Source organism: Lynx canadensis, chromosome B3, assembly GCF_007474595.2.
Source record: "Lynx canadensis isolate LIC74 chromosome B3, mLynCan4.pri.v2, whole genome shotgun sequence".
Taxonomy (NCBI): domain Eukaryota; kingdom Metazoa; phylum Chordata; class Mammalia; order Carnivora; family Felidae; genus Lynx; species Lynx canadensis.
The window spans coordinates 64,764,132-64,777,563 of NC_044308.2; the positions used below are offsets into that span (position 1 = coordinate 64,764,132).

Genomic DNA, 13,432 nt, shown 5'->3' on the forward strand with positions numbered 1-13,432 from the left:
TCAAACTTTTCTAAAAACTTTAAGAGGAGGGAATGCTTCCTAACTCATGCTACGAGGCCAACACTTCCCAATATCAAAGCTGGACAAAGATACTATAAGAAAACTATAGACCAATTTCCTTTATGAACATTGATGCAAAAAGTCTCAACAAAATACTGGCAAATCAAACTTAGCAACATACTCTAAGAATTTTGCACCATGATCAAGTGGGATTTATTTCTGGAATGCAAAGATGATCTGACATAAGAAAACTGACCAACAGAATATAACACATTAACAGAATGAAGGAAAAAAACACACATAATCATCTCAGTTGATACAAAAAAAAAACCCACATTTGACAAAATTCAACATCCTTTCATGGTAAAAAGCATTCAACAAACTAGGAATAGAAGGAAACTACATAATTGAAAGCCATATATGAAAAACCTACAGCAAACATCACACTGTGAAGTAAAAGATTGAAAGCTTTTCTCTGAAAATCAGAAATGAGGCAAGAATGTGGCTTTCACCACTTCTGTTCAATATAATGCTGAAAATTTTAGCCAGAGTAATTAGACAAGAAAAGACATTCAAATGGGAAAGGAATAAGGATAATTATCTGTGTTTACAGATGATATGATCTTATATATAGAAAACCCTAAAGATTACACACACATGCGTGTGCATATATGCACATACACACATACATACACACGTGCTGGAAGTAATAAATTTGGCAAAGTAGTAGGATAGAAAATCAACATACAAAAATCAGTTGCACTCCCAGATACTAACAATGAACAGTCTGAAAGGAAAGGAAAGTTAGGAAGACAATTCCATTTACAATAACTTCAAAAAGAATAAAATACTTAGGAATTAGTTTAACCAAGGAAGTGAAAGATTTATACAGTGAAAACTACAAGACGTTGCTTCTCATAAATCAATGGGAAGACATCTCATGTTCATGAATTGAAAGACTTAATATTAAGATGTTAATGTTACTCAAGGGAATCTATAACTTCACTGTAATCCCTACCAGAATGCCAATGATTTTTTTTCAGAAATGCAAAAAACCATGCTAAAGTTCATAGGGAATCACAAGGGACAGTGGATAGCCAAGACAATCTTGAAAAAGAACAAAGTTGAAAGACTCACACTTCCTGATGTCAAAACTTACAACAAAACTTTGGTAATCAAAACAGAGTGGTGCTGGCATAAAGACCTACATATAGATCAATGGATGAGAATGGAGAGCCCAAATGTAAAGTTTTGCATATATATCCAAATGATTTTCAACAAGGATATCAAGACCATTACATGGGAAAAGCTCAGTCTTTTCAATAAACAGTGCTGGGAAAACTAGATACCCACATGCAAAAGAATGAAGTTGGATCTTCACCTAACAGAAGATACAAGAATTAACTCAAAATTGATGAAAGACCTAATTGTAAGAGTTAAAACTATAAAATTTTTAGAAGAAAGTACAGTACGAAAGCTTCACAACATTGGATTTGCAATGATTTCTTAGATATGATACCAAATGCACAGGAAACAAAAGAAAAAAAGAAACTGGAGCTCATGAAAAATTTTAAAAATTGTGTATCAAAGGACAGTATTATTAGAGTGAAAGGCAACCCACAGAATGGAAAAAAAATATTTGTCATATTTGTCATACCACATATCTGGTAAAGGCTTAATATCCAAAATATATAGAGAATTCCCAGAACTCAACAGAAAAGCAAATAGCCTGATTCAAAAATGGGCAAAAGACTTGAATAGATGCTTTTCCAAAGAAGATATACAAATGGTCAACAAGCACATGAAAAGATGCTCAACATAACTAATTTTTAGGGAAATGCAAATAAAAAAAAAACAAAAAATATCACTTTGCACCTATTAGGATGGCTATTATGTAAAAAATACTAGCAGAAAATAACAAGTTGGAAAGGATGTGAAGAAATTGGAATCCTTGTGCACTCTTGGTAGGAATCTAAAATGGTGTGATGCTATGGAAAACATTAAGGCTGTTCCTTAAAATTAAAAGTAAATTTAAAAATATATGATACACGAATTCTCCTTCTGGATGTATATCCAAAAGAATTGAAAGCAGGGTCTTGAAAAAAAATGTGTACATCCATGTTCATAGCAGCATTATTTACCATAGCTAAAATGTAGAAACAAATAGAGTGTCCATTGACAGATGGATAAAATATATATCCATACAATAGAATATTAATTAGCCTTAAAAAGGAGGGGTATTTTGACAAATGCTACAACATGGATGAACCTTGAGAGCATTGCGCTAAATGAAATAAGCTGGTCACAAAAAGACAAATATTATATTGTATGATTCCAGTTATATGAGGTAAAGTAGTCAAGTTCATAGACCTACCAAGTAAGAATAGTGGTTGCCAGGGGGTAAGGGGAGGAGGAATAAGGAGTTATTGTTTAATGGGTATAGAGTTTCAGTTTTGAAACATGAAAAGAAATCTGGAGATGGATGGTGGTTATGGATGTACAACATGAATATTCTTAACACCACTGAACTGTACGCTTAAAATGGCTAAAATGTTAAATTTTATGTTACGTGTATTTTACTACTATAAAATGTTTTATTTTTTATAATTGAGTTTTCTGTGATTCTTTGAGTTCTGTCTTCTAATACTCTTTATCTATACAAACTGAGGCAATTCACTTAATTTCTCTGGGACTCCATGATCTTGGTGGCTTTTTCTAGCCCCCAATATCTACAAGTTTTGGAAGCTGAAGGATTATTTAGGCATAATACTTTCTTATTGATTAATTTCTTGAGTATAAAAGACTCTAACAAAGTCATGTTCTTTGTATAAATAATGTAGTAAAATTTGGTTTAACTTTGGAAAGGCTAATGTGAATTAGTGAGAAACTGAGTTTCGAGACATATTTTAATTCATTAAAAATTTTTTTTAAGAAAAGTAATCTGTACACCCAGTATGGGGCTCAAACTTACAACCCTGAGATCAAGAGTTGCATGCTCTACCCACTGAGCCAGCCAGGCACCCTTCAGGGCATATTTTAAATAAATAGTCTTAAACACAATTTGATTTTAGAGGAGATAACAGGGTAGCTGGATAGAAGAAGCCACGTTTCATTTAATAAGAGTGAGCAAGTCAAAACTTGAGTCTGTACACATCTGAATGAACATAGTTTCTAAGTTAAGGGGACCTAAGGTAATATGGGTTATTATTCTTCCTTGAAATTCATGTTTTCATGATTCTCTGTGATGTCTGTAAAGGTGAAAAAGTCAACCTACTTGATTATTAAAAATAGAATGAAAAGGAATTCTTAAGTTTCTTTTTTTAAAAAATTTTTTGATGTTTGTTTTTAAGAGGCAAAGAGTGCGAAAGGGGAGGGGCAGAGAGAGAAGGAGACACAGAATCTGAAACAGGCTCAAGTCTCTGAGCTGTCAGCGCAGAGCCTGACGTGGGGCTCGAACCCAAGAACCATGAGATCAGGACCCGAGCTGAAGTCAGACAGTTAACTGACTGAGCTACCAAGGCACCCCAGGAATTTTTAAGTTTCTAAAAAAGTATTTCTTTACCATGGTAGAGTACAGCATTTCCTGTATTCACAGAACTTCAAAAAATTTACAGAACTCCAACAGAAACTTATGAATATTATGCGCTTTGGATGAAAGAAGACAAAAAAAAATCATAGAATTTTGGTTCATTTGCATTAAAGTATTTTTATGAGCGTGGAATTCAGTAATAAAAGCCAGGGAAAATTATTCTAATTTTTGAAGAAAAATTAAAACCCCTGCAACCTCATAATTAAAATCTGGTGGAATTCTATAACCTTTCCACATGGTTTGCCTTCTGTGTGATGGGAAAATGATGGGGGGGGGGCTTTTTCTGACTATTTTTTTTAAATCTCCCCTCTCTCCCCATGCCCCAGGCTCCATTCCATGCCCCAGACCACCATTCTCTTGTTATTGAGTTCAACTTTTTTCTTTTCTTTTTTAAAAGATTCTACATATATGTAAGAATATGCAATATTTGTCTTTTTGTGTCTGGCTTATTTCACTTAGCATAATGCCTTTCAGATTCATCAGTTTTATCTCAAATTTTCGTTTCTTTTCTTTCTCTTCTTTTCTTTTCTTTCCTTCCTTCCTTCCTTCCTTCCTTCCTTCCTTCCTTCCTTCCTTCTCTTTCAGGGGTGAATAATATTCCATTGCATATATAGATATACGTATATATGTGTATATATAGAAATACGTATATATGTATATATACACATACAAATAGATATACGTATATATATGTATATATATAAATATATATATACATATATATACGTATATATGTATATAAAGTACCACTTTTTTTTTCCCATAGATGTATATCTATCTATATGTATATGTGTGTGTGTGTGTGTGTGTGTGTGTGTGTGTGTGTATATATATATATATATATATATATATATATTCTTGATCCGTTCATCTGTCAGTGGTCATTTAGGTTGTTTCTGTATTTTGGCTGTTGGTAATAATTCTGCATTGCACATGGGAGTTCAGATATCTATTTCAAATGGTGATTTTATTTCCTTTGAATATATACTCAGAAGTGGAATTACTGGATCATATGGAAGTTCTAGTTTTTGTTTTGTTTTCTTTAAATTTTTTAAAAATTTATTTTTGAGAGAGAGATCAAGTGCGCAAGCATGTAAGTGAGGGAAGGGCAGAGAGAGAGAGCGAGTGAGACAGAGAGAAAGAGAGGTCTAGAGAAGAATCCCAAGCAGGCTCCGTGTTGTCAGCGCAGAGCCCAATGTGGGACTTGAACCCATGAACCGTGAGACCATGATCTGAGCCAAAATCAAGAGTTGTATGCTTGGGGCGCCTGGGTGGTTCAGTTGGTTAAGCGTCCAACTTCAGCTCAGGTCATAATCTCACAGTTTGTTAGTTTGAGCCCTGCGTTGGGCTCTGTACTGACAGCTCAGAGCCTGGACCCTGCTTCAGATTCTGTGCCTTCCTCTCTCTCTGCCTCTCCCCCACTTGTGCTCTCTCTCTCTCTCTCTTAAAAATAAACATTAAAAAATATTTTTAAAAAAGAGCATGCTTAACAGACTGAGCACCCAGGCACCCGTTTGCATTTTTTTTGAGACTCTCCATGCTGTTTTCCATGATGGCGGTATCAGTTTATATTCCCATGAGTAGTATACAAGTGTTCGTTTCCTCCATATTCTCACCAATACTTATCTTTTGATTTTTTGATAATAGCCATCCTAATAGGTATAGGTGGTAACTTATTGTGGTTTTGATTTGCATTTTCCTGAGAATTAGTGATTCTGAGCATTTTTTTATACATCTGCTGGCCATTTGTATGTCTTCTTTGAAGGAGTGTCTTCTCAGGTCCTTTATCCATTAAAAAATTTTTCCATTAAAAAAAGTTTTTTTTTTTGAGAGACAGAGAGCATGAGTTGGGGAGGGGCAGAGAGAGAGGGAGACACAGAATCTGAAGCACAATCCAGGTTCTGAGATGTCAGCGCAGAGCCTGTTGCGGGGCTTGAACTCATATCTTTGACATCATGACTTGAGCTGAAGTTGGCCACTTAACGGACTGAGCCACCCAGGCACCCCTTCTTTACCCATTTTTAAATTGGGTTATTTGTGCTTTTTGCTATTGAGTTGTAAGTGTTCCTTTTAATATTTTGGATATTAACCTCTTACCAGATAAATTGTTTATAAAAAATTTTCCGTTCTGTAAGTTGCTTTTTCATTTTGCTGATGGTCTTCTTTTACTGTGTAGAAACTTTTTAGTTTGATAAAGTACCACTTGTTTATTTTCGCTTTTGTTGTCTGTGCTTTTGGTGTCTTAAGGAACTAGAAAAAGAACAAACTAAACCCAAAGTTTGTAGAAGTAAGGAAATAACAAAGATCAGAGTTAGAAATAAATGAAAAAAAGAAACTAGAAAGACAGTAAAAAGGATCAACCAAACTAAGAGTTGGTTTTTGAAAAAATAAACAAAATTGACAAACCGTTAGCTAGACCAAGTAGAGAAAAGACTTAAATATTAACAGAAGTTAAAGAGAAGCGGTTCCTGGGTGGCTCAGTTGGTTAAGCTCTTGATTTCAGCTCAGGTCATGATCTCATGGTTCGTGGGATTCAGCCTGCATTTGGTTCCACCCTAAGCATGGAGCCTGCTTGGGATTCTGTCTCTCCCTCTCTCTGTCTTCTCCTCCCCCAGCTCAAAAACAAACAAACAAACAAAAAAAGAAATGCGAGGGCATCACAATTGACACCATAGAAGCACAAAGAATGATAAGAAAAAAATATGAATAATTATATATCAACAAGTTGGATGACATAGAAAAAAATGGACAAATTTCCAGAAATACACAATTTACTAAGACTAAGTCATGAAGAAGTAGAAAATCTGAACAGACCAGTAACAAGTAAGCAGATTGAATCAGTAATCAAAACTTTCCCAATGAAGAAACATCCAGGACCTGATGGCTTCACTAGTGAAATCTACTAAGCATTTGAAGAATTAATACCAATCCATCTTAAACATTTCCAAAATATTGAAGAGGAGGGAACACTTCCACCTCATTTTACAAGGCCAGCATTACTATGATGCCAAAGCCAGACAAGGACACTAAAAGAAAACAAAATTATAGGATGAAACCCTGGTGAACATAGATGAAAAAATTCTCAACAAAATGCTAACAAACCGAATTCAACAGGACATTAAAAGGATCATACACCATGATCAGCTGGGATTTATTCCAGGGATGCAGGGTTATTTCAATATATATAAATCAGTAAATGTTATGCACCACATTAACAAAATGAAAGATAAAAATCATATTTCCATCTCAGTAGATGTAGAAAAAGCATTGACGAAATTCATCATCCATTCATGATAAAAACTCGCAGCAAACTGGGTACAGGGGGAATATACCTGTACCTAAGAAAGGCCATATATGACAAACTCACAGCTAACATTATACTCAATGGTGATGAGATGAAAGCATTTCTTTTAACATTAAGAACAACACAAATATGCCTACATTTACTATTTCTATTCCCTATAGTATTGAAAGCCCTAGCCAGAATAATTAGGCAGGAAAAAGAAATCAATAAATCCAAATCAGAAAGGTATAAGTAACATTGTCTCTGCAGAGGATATGATCTTAAATATAGAAAACTCTAATAAAGACTCTACCAAAAATCTGTTAAAACTATTAAACAAATGCAGTAGTGTATCAGCATACAAAATCAACATAAATAATCATTTGTGTTTCTGTGTACTAACAATGAATTATCCAAGAAAGAAATTGAGAAAACAATCCCACTTAAAATAGCATTGAAAACAATTAAATACTTTGGAATAAATTTAACCAAGGAGGTGGAAGATCTGTATACTGATAACTATAAAACATCAGTGAAAGAAACTGAAGAAGACACAAATAAATGGAAATACATCCCATGTTTATGGAGTGGAAGAATTAATATTCAAAGCAATCTACAGATTCAATAAAATTGCTATCAAAATTCCAATAGCATTTTTCACAGAAATAAAAACAACCCTAAAATTTGCTTGGAACCACGTAAGACATCAAATAGCTCAAGCAATCTTGATGAAGAAGAACAAAGCTGAAGGCATCACACTTCCTGACTTCAAGCTGTATTACAAAGCTGTAGTAATCAAAATGACATGGTATTGGTATAACAACAGAAATATACATCAACGAAACAGAATAGAGAACCCAGAATTGATCCCATACATATATGGTCAACTAATTTTCAATAAAGGTCCCAAGAGTGCATAGTGGGGAAAGGATAATCTCTTCAAAAAATGATGCTGGGAAAGCTGGATATCCACATGCAAAAGAATGAAATTGGATCTTTATACTGTATACAAATAACTCAAAGTGGATAAACTCAAAAGACTCAAATATAAGGCCTGAAACCATAAAACTTCAAGAAGAAAACATAGGGGAAGAACTCCTTGGCATTGGTCTGGCTCTTTGGAGAGAACCTTGGAAAGAAGAGATGTAGAAGTTTCTTCTATAATTTACGTGTCACCAGGAGCTACCCACTCTTGGATGCTAAGATTGCCTTTCTTGCCATCTTCCACGTTCCATGTGTGTACTGATTTTTGTCCTTTTCCTGAGGACTTTTGCAAAACTTTTCTGCTAGTTACTTTTCCATTTTATAACTTAAGGCTGTTTCTTTAGCTGTGATCCAGTGTTGACTCAGACTTGAGTCAAACATAATTGCATTTCTCCCAAAATTCACTTGTAAGAGTCACCAAAAGGCAACTTGTGGAGGCAATACCTACAACTCTGTGTGGTAAATTTTACTGGTGATTGAAGCATGTGGGGGTATACATTGCAGCACCACTTAGGAGATAATCTAAAATTGAATATTAGCTTTTCTGGTCTTCTGAAAGTCTCTTATCCATTTCCACGAACTTGGAGCTCACTGTGTCTTCATGTTATTCAGCTTTCTCTCTTTCTTCTCCTTCCAGATGTGATAAAATTCCTTGTATTTTATTATGAAGAGCATTTCATCTCTAGCACTTAACACTCCCCCACAATTCACACTTTACTTAACTCACGATTTATTAATGTGCTCTCCTAAAAAAAGGTTCATGTATTTCAAGTGTTACCCTTTCTTTTCTCCCCTTCCCTATTAGTTTTTATAAGAGCAGGGAGAGAAATATGGAGGCTTATTTCCCCAGAGTTAAGAGTTATGACTTTACCTTAGAAGACAGGAGGGTACAGTTGATTTTGTGCTTAAATAACAATTGCAACAGAATCGCCATTATGTTAGTGCCCCACTATAAAGAGTTGGGAAATGCTAGTTTACTAGAAGGGCCACTGAAAAAAGACTCAAGAGACTAGATTCTTATCCTGGTTCTGTCATTAGTTGTGTGATTTGGAGGAAAGTACCTCACTGGGCCTGAAAGAGCAGTATCTAAATTCCTTGCCAATTCTGTGAATCTATGAATTGTCTGAGAGTCTCCCTGGTGGCTAGTTCTTATATAATTGCAGCCATGGTTGAGATTTCTCCTTTGACAGGTGGGTGGACAACCCACTCTGGACTATGTATGCCCCACCTTCTCCTTGGCTAGCTGTGTGGTCAGTGTCTGACGTCAGAAACAATAGAAGTTTTATAGTCCAAGCTTGGAGCGAGACACAGGCACAGATTCTGATTTTTTTTCAACTCAGAACTGGCTTCCTTATTTGTACACTGGGCATAATAATAATCTACTTTGGAAAACTGTGTTTAATACAGTAGTGCAAGTGAAACACTTAGTAAAGTGCTGGCACGTAATATACACTCAGTAAATGGAATTTATGATTGTTAATATCATGTCTGCTATAAAAGGGCCAGATGATTGTCTTGGCAGAGTCTTTCTGGGTTTGCTGATATATGTTAGTGTATGTGGTAGAATGTACTCAGGTTACCATACAGGTTAACTCCTGAACTTTGGTTTTGTTGAGTGGTAAATATAATCTGAGAGGGAGAGCTGAATGGTTCTTAGTAGCCATTTCTTTTCAAGTTGTGTGGAAGAAGAGAAAAGTAGATTGATTGAAGAGTTGGGAAGAGGGAAGTCTTTGAAAAGGAAATATTAACATGACCAAAGGGGGATTTGATTTAGTTTTTTTTTTTTTTTTTTTTTTTCTTCAACGTCTATTTATTTTTGGGACAGAGAGAGACAGAGCGTGAACGGGGGAGGGGCAGAGAGAGAGGGAGACACAGAATCGGAAACAGGCTCCAGGCTCTGAGCCATCAGCCCAGAGCCTGACGCGGGGCTCGAACTCACGGACCGCGAGATCGTGACCTGGCTGAAGTCGGACACTTAACCGACTGCGCCACCCAGGCGCCCCTGATTTAGTTTTTAAAGTGATAAGCGACATGTGTCCTTTACCTGTGTCTCCATGAATCTTTATTTTTTAATTGAAGTGTGACACACAGTATTATAATGGTTTCAGGTGTACAATACAGTGATTCAATAATTCTCTACCTTACTCAGCTCATCACAAGTGTGCTCTTAATCCCCTTTATGTATTTCACCCAGCCATGAATCTTAAATTTATATATTTATAGCATTCAATATAAGTAGCACTATGGAGTGAGATCTATTTTGGGGATTCATCAAAGTGTGGAATCCTGTTTCATGGTGGGCAGAGACTGTAAGGAAATCCTTCCGCTCAAGACACACATTCTGAAGATTTTAGGCATTTTGTAATTGTAGGTAGTGATTCAGCCCTTGGGATAGGATACTATATCCTCAGTGCTCGATGTTCACACCTGACTCTGGCCTATGAATCTGTGAAAAATTGGACAGATTTGTTACTATTGTGGACCTTCTTTCCCCTTTCTACATCCAATAGGGGTGTACTTTACCGATGGAAAGAAATGGCTTCTGAGGAGATCCTGCAGACACCATGGAACAGTGCCCTCTACTGTTCCTGAGGGAACCTTGTGGCCGCAGTCAAATCCTGAGGGAGGCACACTGTTCCAGAGCCAAAGCAAGATGGTCTGCTTTCTCCGATGATTAAGACACTGAAAACTGCTGCACCTACAGCCAGTCTCTTCTGTAAATATTCAGCAGGGGAAGTAACCGCCACTTACCTCCCCTGTACTTGTTTCTAGGCAGGCTCCGACCCCTCATTACATATGAATGACCCCTTCCTGTTTTCACTGAGTAGGGCTTCTACTAGTTTTGCTCTTTAATGAAAAGAACTTTTAAAACAGTGATTTTAACCATTGATTTTAACCATAGCCTTTAGAACTCTGTTTCTCAGAATTATAAAATCAAAAATTTGATACCGCTCTCAGAAAGCATAGTTACTAGCTGTGATGAGATAAAGGCATATAGCATACAAACCAGCTAGTATATATTATACTAGTAGGGGATCAACCTATTTTTCTTCCTTCCTTTCTTTTCTTTTTTATTCCTCTTTCCCCTTTCTGCCCCTTCCTTCCCTCCTCCTCCTCCACCTTTCTAATAAAATGATCTAAAATACAACAGAATCTCCTCCAGTTATGATATTACATGATGAAAATTGTTTTCCTGAGTTTCTCTACCTTTTTTTTTTTCCTTGCTGGCTTTCTTTACCCTCTGAGTAAACATCCGTGCTCTGAATTCTCTCAGCTGCTGCATTCTGGGTATAACCCCAAACAATACAGTCAACATTTACCTTTACTGAAACAACAAACAGAGAAATTCTGTGGATTTCAAGCTGGTGTTAGGGATTTGTGTCCCCTACAATAACTTTTGAGCTGTTTTTCAGCATCTTTCCACTTGGCTACAGCAGAGAAAATATAGTGAATAATGAAATATGCATGAAAGAAAACTTTAAAAAAATTCTCTTAAAATAAATGACTCAAACCACAATGTGTGAAAGTACTCTTTTTTTTTTTTTCATGATTGAGTTTCAAATTCATGCATTTAGAAGGTGTGGATTTCTTGCTTTATCATGCGGTGGGGTAAATGGGAGCTGGCCCAACCTGATCTTTTTCTTCTGCCAAGAATGAAATCCAATTCAATGTGGCATGGCTACCCAGTAGGAAGAAAACTGCCAGATTCCGCTGGATCCTAAAATTCCAGTGCCATTCAGTGTAGGAATAAATGTTGCATGCAGCGCAGACCTTTATTGACATGGTGGGTGCTAGGTAAATAACTCAGGTATGTGTACTGTCTGCAGGTGTTTTGTGTTTTTACTCTAATAATTGCCAGGAGAAAAGGGTTTGGGTTTTTTTTTTTTTTTTGAAACCTGGGATTAAGAAAGAATTTACTTATTGTAGGTAATTTGTCAAGAAAGAGAGTTGTTTAATTTTATGGTATTTCAATCTGGTTGCTTCTATTTAAAATATCCATCTAGGGTAAAAGATGTTTTTAGCTTTTCAGCAGAACGGTTTTGCTGACACATGGTCGGCTTTAGTGCTTGGCCTCTTACTCTTCCTCTCAGGCTGGCATCATCCTTGGATCTGATGTCCCCTCCTATTGGACATAGGCATGGGGTATTACTCCCTCCTCTGTTTTTCTGCTGTGGGACTCATCATGTATGCACATAATCTGTCTCTTCTTTTCACCTGCCCAAAGACAGATGGTATGTCTTCTTTATGTCCCCAACACTACACAAAACTAGGGATTTAACTTCTTTTTCTTCCTTTTCTCATTTCTCTTCCTTTTCCTTCTGCTCTCAAATCTTGAGCAATATGACCTCATCATTTTGAGGAATGATTATTTTTAAAATGTAGATGTACAGAAATGTTGCCTAAACAGACCAGTTGATTCTAAGAAAACCCAGGTTTGACTGTAGAAAAGAATGGCATGTTGAATATTGACTTTAGTAAATAAAGGTTTCTCTTCTCTAGGGGCAGAAGTTCCAGAAAAGCCTGAAAAATGCCTGGAAGGGAAGGTGTGCTCCTTGGGGCCTCCCTTGGTATTTTGAGTGTTGAGACTTCAGACTGGCCCCCTGACCTCCCACTCACCCACCCATTGTGGGTGTCCTGAGAGTAGGTTGACTTCCTAGACTGAAGGGTTTCCTAGGCAGGCAAGGGTGAGGCTGGCAAAAACTAAAATCAATCTTGGTCCTTTAGAAACTTGACACTGGAACAGAGGGCTCCGTATAGGAATAGAAGGAGAGATGCATCTTGAACTCTGGCACTGAGACCTTAAGCATAGGCACCCTTGGCTGAACTTAACGCTGAAGCATAGGACGTACTTCCTTCAGCAAAACACACTGTGCAGGGCCTTAGACTGCACATGAGGCAATCTTAGGTCTTGGTCTGTTGAGATGGTTCTGTTTGATTTCTCTTGTCCTGGCATAATTAAAGGTGACCTTTTCTATTATCACATGTGTCTCAATTTTTTTAATGCTGACTTTATTTTTGAGAGAGAGAATGGGGGAGGGGCAGAGAGAGGGGGACTGAGGATCTGAAACTGGCTCTGCACTGACAACAGAGAGCCTGGTGTGGGGCTCAAACCCACAAACTGTGAGATCATAATCTGAGCCGAAGTTGGCTGCTCAGCTGACTGAGCCACCTAGGCACCCCACATGTGTCTCAAATTGGAGGGTAAATTATTTGATCACCCTGTGTAGGACTAATTGTCAGTGTTGACATTGTGTGGCCTCAAGAGGCAATGAATTAAGGGGTTTTTATGTTTGTTCCCTGCTGGTGTGGAAGGCAGAATGACCCTTCCCTGCTCTTGGATTTCAATGCTGTCAAGGCTCTGGAGAATTTAGGAGGCTCGGGAAGCTTCAAGAGGGAGTTTGAATATATCATGTTAATAAGGCACGTGGATGCTTCAGCAATTAATTGGAAAAATAAGAGGTTTGATTATATGTTATCCCAAGTTTTGAAGCAGTTTATAGTCTTATGCTATTTAGTTTAGAATCCTTGCTTTAGCCTTACAAACCTAATTATGTACATGTTTTTTTTTTAACCGA

The 13,432-nt window shown here is 36.8% G+C and overlaps 1 long non-coding RNA gene across 1 annotated transcript; it reads left to right on the forward strand.

The window, feature by feature from the left end:
- Positions 1-701: 701 nt before the first annotated feature.
- Positions 702-7,422, forward strand: LOC115515420. The gene is made up of 3 exons (XR_003969263.1): positions 702-907; positions 6,369-6,373; positions 7,406-7,422. It is a non-coding gene; the product is annotated as an uncharacterized LOC115515420 (long non-coding RNA).
- The last annotated feature ends 6,010 nt before the right edge of the window (positions 7,423-13,432 follow it).